General features: G+C 36.9%; 1 protein-coding gene across 1 annotated transcript in view; it reads left to right on the plus strand.

Moving 5' to 3' along the window:
* The window catches only part of UNC5C (unc-5 netrin receptor C), a 347572-nt gene that overhangs the window by 205667 nt on the left and 116846 nt on the right, over nucleotides 1-25059 (plus strand). The window lies entirely within an intron of this gene.

A 25059-nucleotide genomic window follows, 5' to 3' on the forward strand; every position in this document is an offset into this window, starting at 1 on the left:
AGAGAGAGAAAAGTGTATAGGGGACATCCGTGGTAAGAATTGTCTTAGATAGTCAGGAGGCAATACAACCTAATGACTTGTCGATCTGTGAACTGGTGTGTTCACTGAATACAAGCTGATGGTTTGCAGAAATAACTGGATATCCAATGGTAGAATAGCTTACTTCACGGAATTGTCCCACCTCTTGTTCTAATTACCCAGAAAATTATCTACCAGATGTCTTCAAAATCTCAAGTGAATTCAGTTTTATTGGTTTCAGCTCATTTATTTGTAAAAATTTCAATCACATAAGCATTTTATAAGAGGAAGCAGAAAGAAATCACAAAAGCTCAAATGACAGTGATAAACATATTTACTAAATCTGTGCTTACTAAATTAATGAAAATGCCTAGATGGGACAATTATAAATAAAAACTAAAACTTCACTGATACAGAACACTTCTTCTAATCCTATTATGTTATGCTTTTACACAAATCCACCTATTTCCTTCCTGTCAAACATTTACATGTTGGATTTCTGTACAAAATTGATTAAACATGAAATACAATCTGTGGCACACTTTCTTTCAGATTCAGACTGGACAGACGAGAACTAGTAGCAGACTTAGGAGCCCAAGTACCTCGCAGTTCTCTGAAGATTCACAGTTGGAGTGAACTGCAGTGTAGCTTTTGTCAGCTTTCGTTTTCAAGAAAGTCAGCGTCCTGCCAAATGGTGGCCTAGTCCAACAACCTAAGCACTACCTTTGCTGTTAGAAAAGGCAAAGATAACCACAGGAACTATTATTAATGAGTGCAGTACCGTTAGATAAGCCAGGAACTATACAAACTGTAATGCAAGGGAAAGAAAAACAGTCAGATCATATAGAAAAGTAGCTGAGGAGAAGCATTGGATCACCTATGAATATTTATATAAATTTACACTCCATTCAATGTTAACATAATATAGTATATTAAGAATAACAGTGTACAACAGATAGGCATAAAATTACAAAATTCTATAAAATTTTTTAGAAAGAAAAACTTTTAAAAATCTATCCAAGAAACAAGTATAAACACAAATGCCCTCACATATAATGCCTTGTTTTGAATGAAAACATTTATAAAATGTTTGCTATTCATGAATCTGAATAGTTACCAATATTATATGACAAATAACTTGTGAATAGCTGACAGAATAATGAAATCATAGTGGAAAAGGCTCACCTCTTTATAAAGATATTATAAATCTAAGGATATAAAAAAGGTTGATCTTGGCAAAGACCAAAGCACATCAATGAGCTAATTAAAAGAGACACTACAAAATACTCAAACATCTAAAACTTTCAGAATGCAGTAAAGACAATTTTGTCAACCAATGAGGAAGATTTGACTCAACACATGGATTCATAAATGAGGTTGTTGGAACAAAAAAAAACATTAAAAATGAGGCTTGTATTTAGTCTCACTTTTCAGAAAAAAATAAATTCTAGGTATTAAAGCTTTAAGTCATCATTGCTATCATCATTAGCATAATCACTCAGAGGAAAAAATTGGAAAGTTGTTAATTGACTGCTTGGCTTCAGTGGTTGACAAACCTTCTAATTAAGGCACAAAATATAGACAGTAGGAAAACATTGTTAAATTTTAGCATCTAAAATAAGAAAATCGCAAATAAAGCCAAGAGATGGTTTTTTTAATGTGATTTTAGTATCTGTAGGTACGTATCAATGAATTGACTAAGTTGAATAATATATAAATACCTCTTAAACTATATTTAAGAAAAACATCATCAACCCAATAGAAAATTCAGGATATTTTGAGCATGAAGATATGGGAAAATAAATGCAAGTTGTAAATAAACATCTAAAGAAATGTGATCAAATGAAAATATTTCTTAGCGTTTGATTAAAAGCAAACTTTGCTAATAGGGATATAATTTGGTAATATGACTTGCAAGATTTATTTGAAAATGCCACTGATTTCAAGATATCATTGAAGTATTTCAAATCTAGTGTCTATCAAGAAATAAAATACTAAATATGGTTGTGCAGGGACTTCCCCTCTGGCTGCATGCTCTTAAAGCAATAAGATTTCACAGGTAAAACTGTATGTGAAAACTGAAGTTCAGCACATGGTGTGGGATATACATGTGGTTAAACAAGATGGTGCACACATACGTGTATTTGTACATGCCCTGGGGCTTCCTGGAGAAAGAGGCCAACAATCAATTACTTAGAATTCTTGGATGATAAAGAGACAGTTAATGTTTATGGATTTTTTTTATACTGTGATTGTGGACTTTTATCTTCACATTTGTTTCCTATTTTTTTTTTTAAACTGGATTCACCAGCAGCTTTGGTCCTCAACTCTCCTTTACAGACTGATTGTAGAATTGTTGGGTCTCAGTGGTTCTCAATAGCAAAGAATGTTAGACTACATTTTGTCGAAATACATTGTAAAGGAGGAGTGAAAAATTTTCTGGCATTTGTAAAATCAGACTGATTATCAGAACTTGAAATAGAAAAATAATTTCAATTAATGTCACCTTCACAAATGCTTCTGCCCCCCAAACTTGGAAGCATATGTAGTGGCTACCAGATGGATCAAAGGAATGAACAGACCTTGCATTTATTGGCACAACTAATTCTCTAAAATCTCTACCAAAAGCAACTTTGTTTCTTTTTAAGAAACAAAGTTTCTTAAAAAACTTTTTTCTTTTTAAGATTTATTCGTTTTATTACAAAGTCAGATATACACAGAGGAGGAGAGACAGAAAGGAAGATCTTCCGTCCGATGATTCACTCCCCAAGTGAGCTGCAACGGGCCGGTGCGCGCCGATCCAAAGCCGGGAACCAGGAAACTCTTCCGGGTCTCCCACGTGGGTGCAGGGTCCCAAAGCTTTGGGCCGTCCTGAACTGCCTTCCCAGGCCACAAGCAGGGAGCTGGATGGGAAGTGGAGCTGCCGGGATTAGAACCGGCACCCATATGGGATCCCGGGGCGTTCAAGGCGAGGACTTTAGCCACTAGGCCACGCCGCCGGGCCCCAAAAGCAACTTTCAATCAAAAAGCCACAAAGCAGTAATACTGGAAAAATTTTTTCCCTACTCAAACTAGTCTTCCTTTTCAAGTATGAGGACTCCACATACGCTTTCTGACTTATCAAGTATAGAGTGGATTATTGATTATTTATACTCACTGATAAAGCAATATCATTGATAATTATAAAATCTACTTTATTTCATTTTATAGTATAATTCCATAGGGTCTGGGAAACTCCTCCCTAAATTCATAAGGAGTCATGATTCCAGCAGTTCAGAATCCCATAGAAAACTTGATCTACTTCTAAATGTATGATTCATTTCAGAGAAAAATGTCAGTCTCTGATTGCTGGCTATCTATTTTCTTGAAGTCTTTTCAACCCTTGTTTCCATGATACTTAAGACCCACCATCCCAAAGCAAATATTCCCTCTGAAGAAGATGCAAGGGAGTTCAGAGACCCATGCTTGTTTTGAGAATGTAATAATCCATATTTTCTCTTTTCATTATAAATTATTAGATTAGGAAAAACAAATCAATCACCCCAACACAATGATGTGATATGTGTGTGTGTGTATATATATATATATATGGATGGATATATATATATATGTGTATATGTATATATATAAATTAGAGCTCAGCAGCATGTAGAAACTACTGTGCTCCAAATTACATAATGAGAAATTGCCACAGCCATAATATGAACCCTGTGCTCTCTGTTTTCAGAATCTCAAAGTCCTCTGCTAGGGAAAAGCCTTGTTACCATTAGAAAGCTGATCTCTTTTTCACAGATCCTATATTATTTTTTCATGAAACCTTCCTGTCTCATAAGGACATGATAAGAAGCTAGTGCCCATATATTTCAAAAGGAAATTGGAGGACATTTGTGATTTTATATTTCATTAATTATTACATATATGTTTCTTGACTCCTTCTTGCCTTAGAATCATAGAAACTAAGTTTTGGTGAACTACAGTAGTCATTGAAATGCAAGCAATTGTTGCCATTATCTGTGTAAGATTTAGTGTAAATAATTTCTGTTATCTTGACTTCAAACATTAGAAATTTACTCCTGTTACATCCTGTTCTTTCATTAACCTTAGATACTTGATAGAGACCTTTACTGCTACCTCCTTGCACAAGCTTGCTATTCTGTTTGGTCTAAGTGTAAAAGGCTATAGAGTAAACTCTGGGAGAGGAGAGGATGTTTCTGCCTTATTCACTGGTCCTGTCCCATGTGTCACTGTGTCCCTGGTAGGTGCTTAGACACATGCTTAGACACATGCTGCTAGATGAATTATTTATACCATACTTGGTGCTGTCATAGGACTGGCAAACACTTGTTCTTAGAGAAATTTCTTCCTAAAATACTTCAAGTAAAAAGTAATGGATAAAACACCTGTTATAAGTAAACAAGTCCTCTTTCTTTTGTCTGTACTCTTATTCCATTGCACTCATATGTTTTCATTTGGTAGGTATTCTGGGATCACCCTTACAAAATTGTCAATGATTTACCATGTTTGGGGTATAAAACCCATAATTTCTTATAATTTGGTAAAATATCTAGTTTATGAGTTATTTTCATATAGGTGCATTATTCACAGGCACATGAGTATAAAATACAAATAGCATATACATACATACATAATAGCTGTCTCTTCAACTAGGTTGGAAAGATGTGATGTGACTTATGTTTTATAAAACTTTCTGTCTTTCATGAAGTTTACCTTGCAATGTACTATACAAAGGAAATGATCAGTGAAATTATTTTTGGTGAGATTATGTTTACTCATCCTATGAAATTTGAGTAAGTTCAGTGTGCTGCATTTAGTGAAACATACTGCTGTTGTGTTTATTTGCAATGTTTCATGAATAAGTAATTGGAACACTACATAAATGTAGCTTAATCTTCCATAAGAAGAGTATTTTTCACATTAAGTATGCACATCATACCAAATGTTCTCATTCAAAATCATTTCAAATTCAGTCCTCAGAATGAACAGAAAGACATTTCTAAGGGGAAACTAGGTAGATTATGTTCCGATTTTGGTAAGTGGTTCAAAAACTTGGAAACTCTATTTGAACTTCATTCCGTAATTTTTTTGTTTAAGTCAATGAGCATATTGCCTTTGCCAGAATGGAGCCTTCTATCTATAATGCAGTTGTCTGCCAATGAAGATAAATGATTCTGAAATACAAATCAATTATTTATTTGATTTCCTTCTCTGAGGTCATTGTTTCAATACCAGAGAGCAAAAGTATTTTTTTTTCTTTTTAGCATGAGGCTGGCCTCAGGGCCAAGTTTTACAAAGAATAGAAAATGGATCCAGATCCATGATCCATGTAGCACAAGAAGGCTTGGCTTCCCAATCAATGTGACACCTTCACAAGAGCTGTTGCCAGCTAGTTCCAACAGAATGTCAATTGTCCTGGAGTATGTACTCTGCTTATGCTGCACCTGTTAACAACCACAATTGGTGCATCCTTATTTCACCTTGACATTAAGTCTCTAAACATGTAGACTGTCATAATCAATGCAATCTCAACTGAAATTGCAAACTCGTAGTTGTGTCAAAGTTCTAGAACTTGCAGTTTGGGCTTTCACTCCTGTGCAGTTAAGTATGTGAGAGTACTGACTGAGTGATTTAGACTCGCCTACTACAATAAATCTCATTTGTGTTTCTGCCATTTTCTTAACTTGCAAATAGAAGTGAGTACTTGAAATTTTGAGATTTCACATTTGAATTTGTTTTACTCCCACTCTATTGTGATGAAGCTTTTGGTGCTGCTGTTATTTGTTCAGTTTCAATAATAATAAGATTTATAGTTTTCAAAATCATGTCACATATAATTATCCTAAACACTTTGAATATACTGTGTAGAAACTCTTAATTTATTATAATCCACGTGGAATATCTTTGATGTTTGAATTATTTTATATATATGAAACTGCAATATCATGCATGTATTGAACTGATACTATCCAGAAAGTCAGTATAGTTAACGTGAAAAAAATATATTCAATGAAATTTTAGGAAGCTGTATTTTATCAGGAAAGAACATAAATTTTCAGAAATTATATGCAGTGAGAGACTTTTATTAACATAATGAACACAAAGAAATTCTCCCCTACCCATTCACACCGAGGGCGAGGCTACTTGTAAAGTGTGATTTCTCTCCTCCTACAGCGAAGGTAGAGGCATTACTCAATGCAGTTAATCAAGTATATACACGTAAGTACATACAAACTTATGTGTGTCTGTTTACTTATATGTATAAATGAGAAAAATCAAACGCCATCCTGCCCTCAGGCCAACACAGAGGCTGCCAGGAGAAGCAGGAGTCCAAAGACATTCTTCATGTACATTGCTCAGTACTCACCCAGAGCATCGCAGGAACAACGAATGTGTTGTTATGGCAATTTTGCCATGTGTCCAGCAATCATATACATGCAATGGCTTAGAGTTGTTAAATGCCCACTTCCAAGTGAGAACAGCATGATGGTTGAAAACCATAGAGTGCTTCTTAATCTAACTAGTGGCTAAAATGTAAGACAATTTTAAGGAGAATCTCTCAATCTTTGTTTCCATGGGAAAGAACCTAATGGGTTGAGTTGTAGATTATAATGTGAAACAGATCAAGCATCATGTTTAAGGAAGTCTTAAGAAAGAGTTTCAGGTTAAAAGAGAAGGAATGTGGTTGATGTGTAGTCTAGTAGTCACAATTCTGATAGGCATGCCTGTGTCCTAGTTCAGAACACCTGGGTTCAGTACTCTGTTCTACCTGCTGACTTCAGCTTTCTGCTAATGCAGACCTAGGAGGCAGTGATAATGGCTCACACAGGACACTTCCTGCTACTCTCAACTCCCAGTGGCAGGTACTGTAGGCATTTCAGGATTGAACCAGTAAATGGGAATTAACTCTATGTGCTTCTGAAAGTTAAATCTTTCTCTCTCCCTTCCCCCACTCCACTTCTCTCTCTCTTTCTCTCTTTCTCTTCTCTGTGTGTGTGTGTGTGTGTGTGTACTAACAAGATTTTTTTTTCTTTCTGAACCAACTAAATATAAATAAACTTGGTTGATGATTACAAAATAATGAGGCAGGCTATAGTCCTTTTTCTCAGTAATGCCTCAAACTATTACTCATTCTATTTAAATTTTTGTATAACTAAGTCTTAGATTCCATTGTTCTTCTGATTCACTTGCTCCAACCTTTATCTCTCCCTACCCCAAAAATTTGGGGGGACACCTTTCAAGACACAAGAGAGAACATTTTTGTTTTGAAATTCTGCAAGCAATGAGGAATAGAATGCTAACACTCGTGGGGGGGATGATGAACCACCTCTGGACCGTTCATCTCCCCTAAAGCCATCCATGCTTGTTCATTCATTCCACTGTGATTCTCAGGCATGCCTGTTGAAGGGCAGACCCTTTGCAAAGCACATTGAGAAATAAGAAAACAACAGCATATATAAGGTGAGAGGTACAGTTAGCCAGCATCAGGGACTAGCGAATGGCTAGGGGGAAAAGTAAGCACTACATACAGGAAACCTAACATATAACAATGAAAAACAATCCAGATTAGGAACATCTTGGACTCATTCCTAATTTCATCGAAGGTTTAACCTTATTATCAAAATCTGTTCTGGAAGAAATTTCCCAGAACATGAAGGCAAGGGCAACAAAGAACTATTAGGGCAGGAACTGTCAACCCTGACTATATTTGACAATCACCAGGGAGGATGCTTACAAACACCTATGTCCTGGCCCTAGCCCCAGAATAATGATTTAATTGGGAACAGAGCATAGCTTTTCCTTTGTTTATTCATTTGTTTTAAGGCTTACTGGTAGTGCTAATGTAATGCTAGAAAACCGGAGCATGAGAAAGACACTGATATCAAAGCATGGCATACAAGGACTGTGTAGAGCTTTTGTTCAAAAACCATGGCACATTCTTTCCTTGGTGCCAAGCCCTGACAAATGCACTTAAGGGCATTCTGGTTGAGGGCAATCAAAACGCAGAAGTGAGAGAAAGAATGTGCCTTTACCAGTTGCTTTGGTTTTCATCTCATTCTAGGGGGTAAACGTATGAATTGCCTTGGTAGTTCCTTGGTATAGAGTTACATGGTAAGAACTCCTGCCTGCTTCAATATCCTTTCCCTGTCTCTACCTATTAAACCACTAGGATTGAGGGAAAGCAGCCTCCTGCGGAGGGAAGAGGAACTTTGGGGTTTGACTGAATTAAAATTTACTTGGAAAAACCCATGGGGATGTTCTGTACAAAAGTAAGTTCATAAATGGCAGGGAATGATAACATGCCTCTTTTTATAGCTACAGCCTGGATGATCCCAGACAATGAAACCCTCTGTATGCAGTGACACTGGGGCCGCTCTGGCTCCCTCCCATGCCCATCCTTGGAGGCATTTGTGAAACCAGTAAAAACACTCCAGGACAGCTAACTTTCCCTCACCTTGTTAATTTCTGAGTCTGCTCTGAATATGGAGACCCACAATGAATGCCCTTAGTCACTGTATTTGTTTCCTGGGTAGGCCTTAATACGTTACCATGAATTGGATTGCTTAAAACAACAGAATTTTATTTTCTCACAATTCTGGAGACTAGAGGTCTGGAATCCCAGTAAACCACACTCTCTCCTGGGAATCTGGAAGGAAATGAGTCCCTTGTCTGCTCCAGCTTCTGGTAGTTGTTTCGCATTCCCAGTTGGCCCCTTGTGTCGCCATCATCATTTTTGCTGTGCTTGTCTTCTTCTCTTTGTGTCTCATGGTCTCCTGTGAGACTCACTGGATTGCAGACTCCACTGGGAAACCCAAATAGCCTCCTCATCTCAAAATCCTGAATGAGTACTGCAAATTCCTTTGTGCCAAGTAAGATAATATCCACAGGCCCCATGGATTCAGACATGGATGCACTTTTGGGGGTGGTTGTCATTCAGACAACTACAGTCACCAACCATTTGCTAAGAAAAACATATCCCATAATTGATCATTGAGTGAGGATGTGAAGCTGGAGGCAGGACATAGGGAATGAAAGGAAAGGTATTTTCTCATTTAGCCGGTATTACTAAACATAAGTGAACAGGCAGTGAAAACTATTTATTACCAGCTTCCAAAGCCTCCCCTAGTCCGCTGTGCTTTTCTCTGGGCCAGAGACAAGAAAAGAAGGTTCCAGTTAGGCTCTGTGGATCACTTGTGTGCCTCATGCCCTCAAAGTCCGTCCTTGCCAACCCCTGCACTGTAACAGCCATCTCAACCCATGAACACCTGAAAATTCACAATGCTTTGTTTCTCAAGCAGGTTCCTTGCTTCCATTGTTGCCAAGACAAACAAACCAGCCAATACAATACGAAGAATCTCCCTTTGTAATTTCCTCTACCCGTGCACACAAGGGTGAGCACACACATGTATTTTTGCTTGGCCTAGCGACACAATGGGAATGTAAACACATTGTTAATGCAGCCTCTCTCAGTTGGCTTCCCAGATGGCTTACGTTCAATAGATTTTTTCCCCCTGATTTCCTCAGCTTCTCCTAGCAAGTGCTAAACAGCCATTATGCCTTTTCCTGCACATTGAGATTCATCTGCAGCTTCTAAACTGCCTCCAAAGTGCTTCAATTTTGCATGAGCGCTAAGCTGGGGACTGGGAAACATTACCCAGTGTTGAAGTCCCAGATCATTAGAAAGAGCATGTAAATCCCCTGAACCAGAAATAAAAAGTGCACAGACTTCCTTTGTGAAGTCCCAACTGCAGCTTTATGTAAAACATGAACCTTTGTCAAGATCTTATGTAGCCCTTTTTACTTTCTAAATTTTATTTGTGTGATTTCTTTTCACTTTGGCATGTATGTTCTAATTTCATTGAAGCAGTGAGCTTTCTACCAGGAACATATGCACAATAGCCATCCTCTGGCATTGTTTCTCTTCTTAGGACACCAGATCCCTTTTGTTGTTGGTAGGGGTGATGCTCCAAAGTTTTGCTGAAGGATCACCCATATGATGGGTTTTAAAAACTGAGCAGTAAGACTGCTGAGTAGAAGAGGTATTGTGGTCTTTGAGGAAGCATGCCTTGATATTCATACCATATATATCACAGTTATAAGTCTATACTATCTACATATAGATGTAGGAAGTGTGCAGATATTCGATATTGGGTGATGGCAAGAAGTTGAAGTAGAATCAAAGGGGACTATGAAGATAATTAACGAGAAAGAAGCTCTCAGGTTTTTTGTTTGGTTGGTTGATTGGTTGGTTGTTGTTGCTCAAGTTGAAACACAACACATTTGCACTTGATCTGTATTTTCACCTCTGCTGTGCCAAGTTTGCTGGTTGGATCATCTTGCTGCAGATGGAAACATGTCCCTGGTCAGCTCCAGCTGGACCTAAGAAGGTGGTGAGCATAGGATGAAAACCCAAGTCTCCTGAGGTTTGCATGTTGTTGGGATGGCCCACGCCCCAGGGAAAAGATGACAGAAGCACACAGGATGGAAAGGTTGCCTGCCTTACAGAGGAATCTTTTGAACAGTTCTGATGACTTCTGGGTTTGTGTTTTGTTTGCTGTTTTGTTAGTCTATCACATATCCATTGAGAAATAAGATATCAGGATTCTTATCATGATTGTTCTATAATTATTCCTTCTTCCACTTGTGCATATAGTATATTCTGCTACTTTTTAAAGGACACTGACAGTAAAAATAATATGTTTAATTTATACTTATGGTCATTGATAGTAGTTCAATATTTACCTGTATACATATGTCCAAGGGCATTTATTAACTACTGATTTATTCAATGGGGCATATGCCAGTGGGCTCTGAAAGACATGTAACTAAAAAAAGATGAATTATAGAATAGAGAAGTTCAACTGACTTGTAGGTACAGAAAATGCTAAATGAATGTTATTCATATAAATTTACACAGAAATGTTACATGCATAGGTATACTGTCTATGGAACAATCAACACATTGAGGAAATCCTGTTTTGTCAGTATGTTCTTGGTAACCTTTAATCTAAATGTGCTCATCCATTAATTTGCCTTTACAAAAAGTGTAACTAATTGTGACAATGTCCTCATATTCATTTGTGTTATTATTCTTGCAAAACATTAATTTTATAATTCCACACTTCCCAACTCTTAACAGCATTTATTAAATAGCTAGCTTTCATGTTCTTTCCGTGGAAATTGTTTATCTACTGCAGTATATATCCTTTGAAGGGAGTACATTTGTAAAAGGAAGGAAGGAGAACAAAACTTTGCCTGGAGATATGAACAGACTTTTGATTGAAGCTGTTTGTTCAGATGGTGATATTATACATGTACAGCTACATATTTCAGGGAATTGGAGTCCTAGTGAGAAGCAGCTATTTTTCTTCCTTTTCCTTTGAAATGCTAGTGGAAAATGGGCAGGAAGACATTACAAAACAAACAGTATCCATAATCACCCATAACGGGTTTAACTTTCTCTGTCTTTTGGGAAAACACCAAAACATGATTGACAGTGGAGAAAATGATAATGTTGATTAAACAATATGATCTACCATTTCACATCCACTTGTTTGGCATTTATTTGGGAAGTTATATTTTAAAACATTGCAAATACAACATTTTGAAAATATTCTGGATACTGATATTATAGCACAGCAGGATAAATAGGTTGCTGTGACACTACCATTCCATATCATAATGCTGGTCCAATTCCCAGATTCTTCACTTCCCATCCAACTCCCTGCTAATGCACAAGAAGAGGGCCCAAGTACTTGGTTGCCTGATACTGACATGGGAGACCCAATTGGAGTTTCTTAATTGTGGCTTTGGTCTGGACCACCCTGACTTGGAGACCAATTGAAGAGTGAATCAGCAGATAGATAATTCATATTCCTCCCTCTGCCTCTCAAATATTTTTAAGGATTCAGTTATTTGTATTGGAAAGGGAAATTTACAGAGAGGAGAGACAGAAGGAACCATCCACTGGTTCACTCCCCAAATGCCGGCATTGGCTGAATATGAGCTGATCCGAAGCCAGGAGCCCGAAGCGTCTTCCAGGTCTCCCATGTGGGTGCAGGGTCCCAAAGCTTTGGGCCATCTTCCACTGCTCTCCTAGGCCACAAACAGGAGCTGGATAGGAAATGGAGCAGCTGGGACAAGAACCAGTGCCTATATGAATGCTGGCACTTGAAGGAGGAGACCCAAAAGAAGATATTCTATTATATAAGTAAATTCCTCTGTTTTATCATTTTGAAAATGATATTAGAATCAAACATATTTGAAATATCCAAGAATTGATTGAAATTCTGTATGCACCTAAAAAGGTGTCAGATTTTTAAAAAATGATTTGAAGCCAAACATGAAATTGTATTTTTTAAAAGAAGTATTTGGGAATTCATAATGTTTTATTTCTTTATTTATCCAATATGACTTTTATTGGAAACCTACTGTGTGCCAAGTATGTTATACTGTGTATATTTCAAGTCTTTTTCTGCTGAGCTATAGTAAGATTCAGACATCCACATAGATCGCACAGCTCTGACATCACAGAAGGGTATACCTGCATGTAGAACAGTCCCAGGAAGAGTTCTGCTTCCTTTATTCAGTCATGGGCCCAGGCTCCTTCTGTCTTATGTTTTTTTCATACTCCAAATCTTCACTCCACTCTGCTTCCACAAACAAAAAGGGAAATACAGCAAGGAGACTCACAGGCTGCTTCGGAAGCCTGGCCAAGAAACGCTCCCAGTACCTCCTGCTCATGATTAGGTGGAATGACATCACATGGGAACACACCGAAAATGAAGGAAGCTCAAAACTGACATGGCCAAGATAATTTGTGGAAATATGTGAGCAGTTGGCTGTCTCAGCACACAGCCTACAAAAAAAGTCTCTTTTTGGTGTTTCTTGAGATCCCACTGAAATCCTGGGAAGCACATGATCAAAGCACTTGCCTCTTTTCATCAATTTAACAGGACAGAAAAATGAAAAAAATTCAGACCCTTCTCTAGGTTCCTCATTGTAGCAGCCAAGTCAGGACCAAAAATCTGGTTTTCCTTCTTTTGGACTCACTTCCTATTTTTTTTAAATCTTTAGTTCTGTGAGCAAAGACTTTCATACCACAGAAAATTATAATCCAAATTTCATTTGAATAAATAGCTAATGGTTATTTGAATGTCACTGTGATTGCTTTAAAATGAGGTCCCTTCTTTTTCCTATTTAAGTAGTTCCATTAATTATATCGTTGTCAGACTTACAGTATCCACGTCTAATTCTCTTCTCCTTCTGGGGGCACTTGTAAATACTACTTTCCCAGCCTCCTTGAAACTGAGCTGCACTCCAGTGATCATTTCTGTCCAAAAGGCTACAAGTGTAAGTTCTACTGTGACTAGCTCAGGCTTTTAGAGCCAGTGCGAATATAGTGTCGGATAAGAACTTCACACGCACTGCCTCATGCAACAAACCGTTGAGTCAGAAGTTTTAACTCCATTTTCCATTTAAGTAAATTGAAATTGAGTTCTATAAAAGAACTCTCCCAAGGTCACATGTATTGAGTTACAAAGAGGAAGTCATTGTTTGAACCAGAGCCTTGTTCAGCAATCATCCTTGGCAATCAATTGCCAAGGAGCAATTCAAAGTGAATCTTTACTGGCATAGCTATAGTAGTACTGTTCCCAGAATTCTACCTAAGGCTTTATGTTTACCTAATACTAACTGTATTAATAGTATCATTACAAAAAAGAAAAAAATGAAAATGAATTATAGTTGGTTATATGGTTTATATTAAACATCTCTCTGGAAGGATGATCTGAGGCAAGGTTTTCAGAATGTGTAGGTATATTTTGGAAATACAGAACACAGTTATTTCTTAATCCACCATATATTTAAATTTGAAAATTGGTGTTTCAACAGTTCAAAACATATGATACACTAGCATTTGTCATCTCTGCTGGGGATTTCATAAGGTAGCTTTTTCCTTCTTATAGTAAACGAAGGAATCAATCTTGTATATTAAAATTCCTGCTAAAAAGAGAATCTTTTCATAGGTCATTAACCTGTATTTCCTTAGCTATTATTGTTCATTCAGAGGTTCTGAAAACCATTTCCCCCATTTTTAATATGAGTGTCCAGAACGCCAAGGTTGAAATCACAGCTGTTTGAATGATGCCTTTCTGGCGATGGTGCAAGCTATAAATACTATTGTGACGAGAAGTTCCTTCACTCCAAAATGCAATTACCAATAATTACATATATTTCGAATAATGTTGTGATGGTTCCCTAAAGAACTAGTTTTTCATTAATTCAGCAAGTATGCACTGGATGCCTGCAGTAGGTTCTAAGTATCATTCGAGGCCATGACAACTGAATGTTAAACAAAGATTTCCATCCTAATGGAGCCCAGGTTCCAATTTGAAAGTGAAGGAAGACTCTAGAAAATATGGCTATACTTAGTGATTTTTTAATCTTCATGTGAATATGAACATTTGCTTATTCTGCCCAAAATTAGTTAGAACTGGCCTACTTAGTGATTTTTATTCACTTGTTTAATGTCTTTGCCTTGCCTGGATGACTGTCAAGGCAAAAGAGAAATGTCTACAATAAAAAAAGAAAAACTAAAACAAACAAACAAAACTTTTCAAGTCTTTTGGTGGCAAAAATAAGTAGAACTCACTTCTTCTTACCACATCAGAGTAGTTCTACCATGCCCACTCTTCAGTGTATTGACAGGAGATTTGTAAAATGCCAAGTGACTTGGCTGAAGGGCAGAAACTGAAAGAAAAACACTTTGAACTTATTTCTGCTCTTCACATTTCATTTGCAGATGATCTAGCCTCAGCTGCTTTGCCCTAAACAATCAGATCTGACTCACCCAACTCTGCTGACATTTCTACTACCAGCTGTATCATTCACACCTGGACTTGCCACTTACAATTTCTATCTAAGGATGCTCCTGTGCCCTCTGGCCTACGTGGTACCTCAAATGATAATTTTGTATATAGAATATGGCTTTACTTCAAAATATTTACTCTTTTACAGTATATTTAAAAAGCATTCAGAAGATCTCAATTGCATTTAAAACTTTTATTCCATGTCTTTATTAACAAACCAGAAAATCAAACAAATATTGTGTTTTAATTTACAAGTTGGGAATCCATGGCTTGATGAAGTCATGACTTGCAAAAGTCAGCACTGAACACAAATACAAAGCAAAAATTCAGGTTCATACCTAAATAAGTCAGTAGGTTACTCTGTTAGGCTAATATTTTCTCAGTGCCCCAGTTGTAATAATCATTGTCCTGGGTGAGCTGATTCTTTTTTTAATGTGAGCTTTCAGAGATCTGTTTGAAATGCTTGATTAAAAATATGAAACATACTGCTTTTAAAATAAGCAATAGCTGTCCTCCAGAATAAACTGTGTGTGCCGTGTTATAAGTGACAGTCATTCAGAAGTGATTGCTCTTAATGCTTGTTTTCAAATCATTTGCGGTAAGTGCAAAATGAATGTTCAACAGTATGCGTAATTACTACTCTGGACACATGTACCTGGTTTCCATCAGCAAACTGTTTTACGAAGGTCACTAGGAATATTGTTCTTACACTTAGCATTAATGTCCTGATATATGATCATAAATCAGAAAATAATTTTTGTAATATTACTAAAAACTGAGTTTAGTGAGATATTTTAGAAGTATGTCAATTTAGCCTTGTTTTTGGTAGAAACATGTTAATCTTTGTAAAGCATGTGTCTGAAATATTGTCACTTCCCTAATGTACAGGTTTGTGTGTTCCCATCTCGAAGAACAATTTTCTCCACCTATCATTTGAGACTTTCCAAGAGTCAATCTTCTTAGTCTTTATTGTTAGCTCAGTTATTATAAATTCTTCTCATCTGTAATATTTCCCACTTTCATCACTGCTGCTTCTTGCTGTCATTCTCATTTTCTGATGGTTCTTGGAATCATCTCTAAACCTTTATACCCAGGGTTTGTCTCACACCCTCTCCTTTCGCACATTTCCATTCTTGTCTCTTTCTGAAGCTATTTGAACATAACTTTCTTCAAGGGGTCTTCAGACTTTTCCAAACTGTGTATTATTATTAATCAATAGCTCAACAATATACTAAATGCGACCCAAAGCCACAGTAAAAGCCATGTAGACGCGGGACTGTGATTCCTTGGTACTGCAGAGCTCCATTGTTTAATATGTTGAGGAAAAACACTGATAATCCATTAGACTGGAATTTAGTACTTTGTTTTAGAGTTACTATATATGTAGAAACAATTTATTCTTTCACTCTAGCTGGATAAATCATTGTACCAGTTACTGCGCAATAGATACATTATGTCTATGACAGGGTCCCTTGCTCAATGCAGTGGCATTTTGATCTCTGCACCTATTAAACTTCTGAAAGAAGGATCCCTCTGTAGCTCATCCCTCTGACTACTAAAAAGGGTACCACTGTGAATGAAATAGGCACTCAGAAATGGTCTTCATAATGAAAAGGTAACCCATAGGAGAACAGGTATTTTATTTGCCTTCTTTACCATGCTATCCCCAGAGAGAAGCATTTGATCAAAAAGAGTTTCATTAAATATCTTGGAAATATACTATGTTATATTCCCTTTAACAGGAAGCTTTTTTATTAAACTTAATTAATTATTAATTATTAAGTTAGTAATTATCTTTATAAAATTGCTAACAAGGTACACAATGAAAAGGAGCAAAGAAATACATGTGATCAAATTTAGATCATCATTAAGAATCCTATTGTAGAGGAAAGGTGTTGGAGCTAGTGTTGTGGCACAGAGAGTTGGCCACCACTTGCAACACCAGCATCTCAAGGAGGCACTACTGAGTACCAGTTAGTTGTTCCACTTCCGGTCAAACTACCTGTTAATGCATCTGGGAGTGCTTTTGGGAAGATAGCCCAAGTACGTTGGCCCATGTAACCTGAGAGAGACACCAGATGGAATCCCAGGCTCTTGTCTTCTACCTGACCCACACCTGACAACTTTGGCCATTTGGGGAGTAAACCAGCAGAGGGAGTATCTCTCTGTGTGTCTCTCTGTAACTCTGCCATTCAAATAAATGACCTTGATGTATGTAGTCAGATACATATACTAGACTTTAAAAAGGAAACTTTTTAATATCTTATTTTCATTTTTGTTTGGAAGAGATATACTTAGATCGTGTTATTACTGGTTCACTGCCCCTAATGCACAGGCCAGGCCAAAACCAGGAAGCCAAAAATCAATCCAAGTCTCTTATATTCATGGCAAACACCCAAGTATTTAAGCTATCATCTACTGCCTCCCTAGGTACAGATAATGAGGAAGCTGATCGTCAAACTGTGTAGCTGAAACACAAATGAAGCACTCTGATATGACATGAGGCTGTTACAAGAAGCAACTTCAGTCATGTGTCTGCTCCCTGAAATAGGAAAAACATTTAGAAGGATGTTGCATTTGCCAATTCAATGGAATGTGCTCAGTGCCCACCAGAATTAAACAAATTGCTCTCCTGTTTTTTTTTTAAATTGCTTCTTTATAGTTTGAATAACATTGACACATACAGCAGAGGTTAAATAGATAAGGCATTTTAGCCCCAAATTGGTCTCAGAAAGGTTTCTTGGCACAGATTCAACAGATTTTTCATCACCAAAGAGTGGTAATTAAATGATGGTCAGTGCTGCTAAGACTGATTTCTGTCAACTCACTACATCTCTAACTGTGAGACAGAGATGTTTATCAGATCTACTACTACTTTATCCTGCAGACTTGGAGTTTCAAGTGTGATGGTCACTGAAAGGTCAAATAAAAAAATTAGAGGGCTGGTTCTCCTGTGAAATGTAAAATCTAACACTCCCCAGAAGATGAGAAGGAAAAAGATATTGTGATCACCAGAGTATCATTTGGCACTCTATTTTGCCATCTTATAGTTAACAGAATTTTCAGATTTGGGGAAGAAAAAGTGACCTTGAACTGGAACTGCATAGTTTTCTAGAAGGACTAAAAATTCCCTGAATGAATATGCTCAGTTCTAGACAAATACATAGATCCTTATCTTACATGTGAGATACTGGCCAATGGAAACAAGCAAATAAAAGCTGTGATCATAGAAAGGAATCACGTTGAGTATGACGTGATGGTTCTGCTTGCTAACTCATTGCCTGCAAGCATCATCATTCCATGTGGGTCTCAATTTATGTTCCAGCTGCTCCACTTCCCATCCAGCTTTCTACGTACGGCCTGGGAAAGCAGCAGAGGATGGAGCAAAGCCAGGAACCTGAATCCACGTCAGAAACCCAGAAGAGGTTCCTGGCTCTTGGCTTTGGATAGGTTCATCTGTGATGCTTGCAGCCATTTGGGGAGTGAGCCAGTGTTTGGAAGATCTCTGTCTCTCACACACACTCTCTCCCTCAGTTTCTGTAAATCTATATTTTTAACAAAAACAAAAATAAATATTTTTTAAAAAAAGAAAAAAATTCAAAGCAATGACATTGATAGGAAATATTTCCAGGTCAATTTCTTAAATCATTCAGACTCAGCCATGCTATATTTTAGCTCTTTGAGTAAGTTCATTTTATAATGTTAAAAATTCTGTCCATAAAAATTAAGTATATTTGTAGCATGCAAGGCAATGTTTTAAAGAAGTATACATTGTGGAATGACTAGATCAAGCTGACTAACATATGCATTACATCACAAACTTACCTTTGCATGTGTTTGTGTGTGTGATATGAGCACTTAAAATATTCTTCAAATAATAAGACATTGATGTTTACTGTAGTCACTACTTCATACAATAGATCTCTTGACATTGCTCTTCATATCTAAGTGAAAATTTATGTTCTTTGATCAATACTTCTCCAGTTATCCTTAAGCCCTTAGCTTTTGAAAACCACTATTCTGTGCTCTGCATCTATGAAAACAGGGTTTATCGAAGTCACTCGCAAATGAAAACATGCAATATTTGCCTCCCAGTGCCTGACTTATTTTACTTAGGTTATGGTTCATCCATGACTCACTTTTTGAACATGTCATGATTTCGTATTTTAATGAGTAATACTCCTTGGTCATATAAAACACATTTTCTGTATCATCTCTTGATGAAGAATAAGGTTGGTTCCATGCCGCGGCTGTCATAAGTAGTACCACAATAAATACAGGAGTACCTGGCACTCAAATTGCTAGATTATGTGGTGGTACTATTTTTTATACTGTTTTCCATAATGACTTTATCAGTTTCTATTCCTACACTCAGTGTGCAAGGTGTCCCTTTTTTCTTCCCAATAGTTGTTATCTTCAAGGCATTCTATCAGATGTGAGGTGGTATCTCATTGTGGGCCTGGCTTTCATTTTCCTGATGATTAATGGTATTGGATGTGTTTTTACATAGATATTTGGTATTTATTAACTGTCCTTTGGGCCAATGTCAACTGAGGCTTTTTGCCTGTCTTTTAAAATCCGGGTATTCATTTTGTTGACACTGAGTTATTTTTGTTCCTTACGTATTTTAGATTTTAACCTTTCATCAGCTGAATGACTTGTAAATATTTTTGTCCCTTTATGTACGTTGTATCATCACTTTATAGGTTGCTTCCTTTGATATAATATCATCTCTGTATTTCTGTTATTGTTGCCTAGACTTTCACAAGCACACCGAAAAATAATCATTGCCCTCACTACTGTCATAGAATTTTTTACACATAAATATTTATTTATTTATTTATTTATTTATTTATTTATTTTCATGATACAGTTCTATAGGCTCACCCTCCCCTTCTCCCCACTGTCTTCCCCTATGTTATTAAAATAGTATAGTCCTTCAGCAACAATCATAGGTCTATCATTCTGCTATTTAAGTGTATCCTGACAATGGTAGAAAGTCCAGCATTCTATTGTCATGATTTATTAACAGTTTCATTGGAGTCCATCTTTTATTTGGGAGTAAAGATGCATACTGCAAAGTATCTTCACTTTTCAGTATACTAGTCTCCATTATACAGTTCCATTAGATTAATATATGCATATACATGTTTACCTATATATCTATTTACTATGTATTTTGTATGGATAATTTTGCTTTTATGATTGGCTTATTTCTCTGAGCATAATGGTCTCTAGTTCGGTTTTTTTGTTGTTGTTGCAAATGGTAGAATTTCCTTCTTTTTAATGGCTGAGTAGTATTCCATGAATAGATGTACCACAATTTCTTTATCCATTTGTCTTTCAATGGGCATCTGGGTTGTTTCCATGCCTTTGCTATTGTATACTGTGCTGCTGTAAATATAGGATCACAGGGAACTTTCTCATATGTAGATTTCATTTCCTTTGGATATATATTTCCAGAACTGGGATAACTAGGTCACATAGCAGATCAGTTTTCAGTTGTCTTTGCACTCTCAATACTGACTTCCATAGCTTTTTTTATCTCACAACTTAATTGGAGCCATTTGTTCCACCAGCATTCCATGTACTCTTACAATTTTGTGCATGAGATTATGTTAGCCACAATCCTGAAGACTACTTAACTTCCTCCTTTGCTTTTTCTGCATCTGTTGTGATGAGCATATGATTTTTGTCCTTTGTTCAGTTAATATAGCTTGTCACTTGGATTGATTTGCATATGTTGAATCTTCCTGCATCCCAGATACAAATCCTATTTAATCAGAATTAGTGAACTGTTTTAAAGTGCTGTTAAATTTATTTTTTTAGTATTTCTTGGAGTTGTTTTGTACCTGTGTTTTTCAGGCCTGATCTTTTCTTTTCCTGTCACAGCCTCATCCAGCTCTGATAAGAGGATAATACTGACTCTGTAACATGAATGTGAAAGTATTACATCTTTAATTTTGTGGAGGAATTTGAGTAGAATTATTATTAGCACTTTCAATGTTTGATATAATTCATCAGTGAATGTAGCAGGCTTTTCTTTGATGAAAGACTTTTTTTTTACTGATTCAGACTGATTACCCATTAGTCTGTTCTGATTTTCCATTTTTTCATGAGTTAGTATCAGTAACTTGTGAGTTGCTTAAGTTCATTTCAATCTCAGAGATGGGAGAGGCAATTTTAGAAAATTACACTCCTAATATAGCCAACATACTAGCAATCTGCAGTTTCTTATAGCACAAAATAATTTTAGTTAAATTTAATACCCTGTTAATACACTATGCATTACACTAAAAATATTTCAGAGAATTCCCAAGTATTTGCAGTGTCTTATTTTTTTACTGTAGGGCAAAGATTATGAATTAACGTCATCTATAAAAGCATAGCATCTCAATTATGAAATTCTCAGCTAATGTGCATAACTGAGTAGTAAAAGTTGCTCAGACAATTATCAGGCTTTTTTTGGTATGATACCTTTTAAAATAATGTCAGAATGTATTTGTGTTATTGAATTTATGTTAAGACATCTAGAATGCATGTTTGTTTCATATTTTATATCATATTAGCAAAAACCAATAGGATTAGGGTCGGGAAGAAAGCACGAGAAAGAGCCACACTAATTCAATATAATTCTGTGATATATTCCAGAACATCCTTACCTGCAGCTTTGTGCATTTTCCACCAGCCTGCATCCTAGCAGCAAATGTGCTGTAATAAGATTTGGCAAAGTAAGCACTGTAGTGCTTCTCCCCTTAGAGAGATTGCCGGGGGAAGTTGAATTGCCATGTCTGCTCAACACAATGCCTCAAAACTTCTTGTTGCTGTGTGAAAGATAAAGTCATTGAGAGGGTTGTGAAATATAACTGAGACATTTATCATATTGCAGTTTAATGTTGGTCTAGGAAGTTTGATGTGAAACACACACAAGAAATCTGAAGGTGCTGAATGATGAGTACATTGTTTAAATGTTTTAAAATGACTCTGTGTGTGTGTGTGTGTGTGTGAGATGCAACGTAATAAGCAGGATACTTTTAGACACGAAGTGAACATCTTGAAGCTAAATAGTATTTGATCTGTCTTTAATTTCTGCAACTTAATGTGATAGCTGACATTAATGGACTCATAATAAGTATTCATTTGATAGTAATGTGTTATATTTCTGGGGAAGTGTAGATATTTTCGTAGTTCGTTAAGCAGTAGGATTTGACATGTATTTGTAATAGCTTCATAATAATATCCTAGAAAAACACTGGGATGCCTGGCCAGATTTATGGAATCAAACCTAAGATAAAAATTAAGAATAAATATCATTTGCCAGGTTTTGTTGGCTATTCATGCATGTCCTCACAATAATCCACCTGGAATGATGCATTTGTATCTAGATTTCTATATTCATTTGAAAGTTCCCATTAACAAGTGCATGCTCACACTCATTAGAAAACTTCTGGGTATAACATGCTAATTACTTTTCTGTACTCTGGCTCCCAAACCACAATGAATGCTCTTGTAAAAGCAAATCACTGCAAACTTCAAACAGTATGCAACCTCGAGATGCTGTTATTAAAGGAAACACATTGATGGGAAACCTTTGATGTTATCAGATGTGATGGAAACTACACATTTGTATTTTAGTAAATCCTGTCAACTGCAGCATTTCCCCCACCGTTAAATAACCTGAAACTAATTTCAAGTTCCCAAGTGTTCTTCAAAGCAGAAAGCCTGGGACGTAATGCTGATGGCATTTCAAATTTCAAGGAAACTTGCTTTTTCCATCAGAAGACTTCAAGAAGATTTGAAATTGTACTTTCAAAGAGAATAGATATTACCTACTTTTACACAACCGCTAGGCTCCGGTTTGATGAGCCAAATATCACAGGTATTGAACTTACCTATGGTAATGAAATGATGATGTGCAACCATGTAGCTCAGTGTCTGAATAAGGCAGCTTAATGCAGGAAGCTCTGACCTGGAAGTGTTAGATATTTCACGCTTCAGTTCTTTCTTGTTCTTGCATTGCTGACCTCATTTGGAAGGTAAACTTTGGAGCATGTGATATGTGGTCTGTACATAACCTACCTCTTGCTGAATGGGGCATCTGTGAAGCTGAAGACAAGTCACTGTGTACTTGAATCCAGCATGCCAGGGAGCCTGGGACACACACATCAGAACATTCATCCTATGAATAGGCTCTGTAGCAGGAGGGTTAGTCTGTGGCTTTTTAAAAGGCTTCAGCTTTGTGGTCAAGAGAAACATCTATGAGCCTATTTGGGCGAACGGATATAGTAGAGCCACTGAAGTTCCACCAGCATTTAACTTGGTTTCCTGCAATCGCTTTAAGTAAAAAGGGTGAAACCTGAGGGGATACGAAATACTTGTATGTGGTTTTAATATCCTGAGCTCATTTGTTACTGCTCTGCATTTTAGAAAGAGCCCTTATACTCTGAAACACACATTGCAGGTATATCAGCCCTTGGGTGACTGGAAATGTATCACAGCAAACCTTAAGGCAAAAGATTTGTTTCCAGTAACTGAACTCTGCAAAAAGAACACATGGAAAATGAAGGCTAAGGCAGTCAGTGCCAGAGAATGGGGGCAGGGAAAGAAGGGACAAGTGAGGGGGAGGGAGGAAGACACAGTAGCTCATCTGCCTGCAGCTTTCTCAACACTGCAACAGTGAGAAAATTATTGTAATCAGGGAGGGAACTGAGAGGGCTGAGCAGGGTTGAGGGAAAGGGGCAGTAAGTAGTGTTATGTGTTTATGGCTTGGGATGTGAAATTCACTGTATTAGCAGGATGTTGGCTGAAATAATATGTCTATCTTCTTTATGTACATGGAGTGATGCTTAGGATGTACTGGTTACTTGAAAAAAAAAAGGATTACTATATAGACCATCACAGTGTTGATGAAACAACAAATGGAAGATTCTCTCTCTCTCTCTCTCTCTCTCTCTCTCTCTCTGTCTCCCCCACTCTCACTCCCATATCTCCGTGTCTGTGTGCGTTACTCCAACTTTCATATAAACATTTAGAAAATAGTATACCTCCTTGCTAAGATGATCCTCCGTTCACAGTACCAGTTCATTGGGGATATGACTACCTTATTCATCCGAGTCTCACAGGTGTGCAGCTCAGTTTCTGTTATATAATGAATACTTAACAAATATTTTCAGTGAATGAATAGAAATAAATATTGCAAAGCAACACATTTCATCTCTGCTCTAGTGCCCACTCTTGTCTCAGAACAAATTCTCCATCACTCTGTGAGAGTTATGTTAGTTCTCCCTGCGTAAACAAGTGTGGAAACAGGTGCTTTCAGTCTGCAGGAGATCTGGTCGTTCCCTATGTATCTTATTCAGATAATTCCTCTTGCTCAATGCAAAGAGACACACTGCAAAATGAATCTCTGAAATAGCCCTGAAATGTCAAGTACCGCTCACAAGATGATCCCACATGCATACTTCAGGTTTCACTCTCTAGGATTATGTAATTTTGCAAAATAAATCGCAATTATTTGTGCATTTTGGCTAGAGGCACTTCAACAAGATTTCAGTAACAGTGCAATTACATAGTAACATTTGAACTTTCATTTTACTATGCCGGAAAACTTCATTTGTATTATTTTTGTTTCTGGGGGAGGATAAGGAACCAGAAGGCTGTTGACTGATGCTAGCTAGGATTCTTTCAAGAAAAATGATGGGTCATCATAACTGAAATGCAACTGTCACAATAATTTACTTGTACTCCAATTGTAGTTTTAGGTTATTGTCCATTTCATGTGAAAAACTGGCAAGATTTAGTGATTGCAAAGTTGTGTAGCATATATGAATCTGGTAAGCATAGCCTATGCCATTAGAGTAGCAGCCTTACAATATGAGAAATCCAAGTTTAAGTTTGACTATGAGAAGTTAATAACTTCATGGGAAGTAAATCTTAGTGATCTCTGAGGCAAAGCCTTATTCTGTGCAATCATACAGCTACTCCTCTTTTATCATTGGATGATTTCAGAAGATTGAAATAGCAAATAAGAGAATGAAAAAGTTGCAGAGCAAACAATTGGAGCAAAGATAGGGAACAGTATCTTGGGTGTTGATCTATGGCATGAAAGAGAATCACTGGGGGAGAAATACGGTGTGATGTGTCTTGTTGCTGTCAC

This window comes from Ochotona princeps, chromosome 7, assembly GCF_030435755.1.
Source record: "Ochotona princeps isolate mOchPri1 chromosome 7, mOchPri1.hap1, whole genome shotgun sequence".
NCBI lineage: Eukaryota > Metazoa > Chordata > Mammalia > Lagomorpha > Ochotonidae > Ochotona > Ochotona princeps.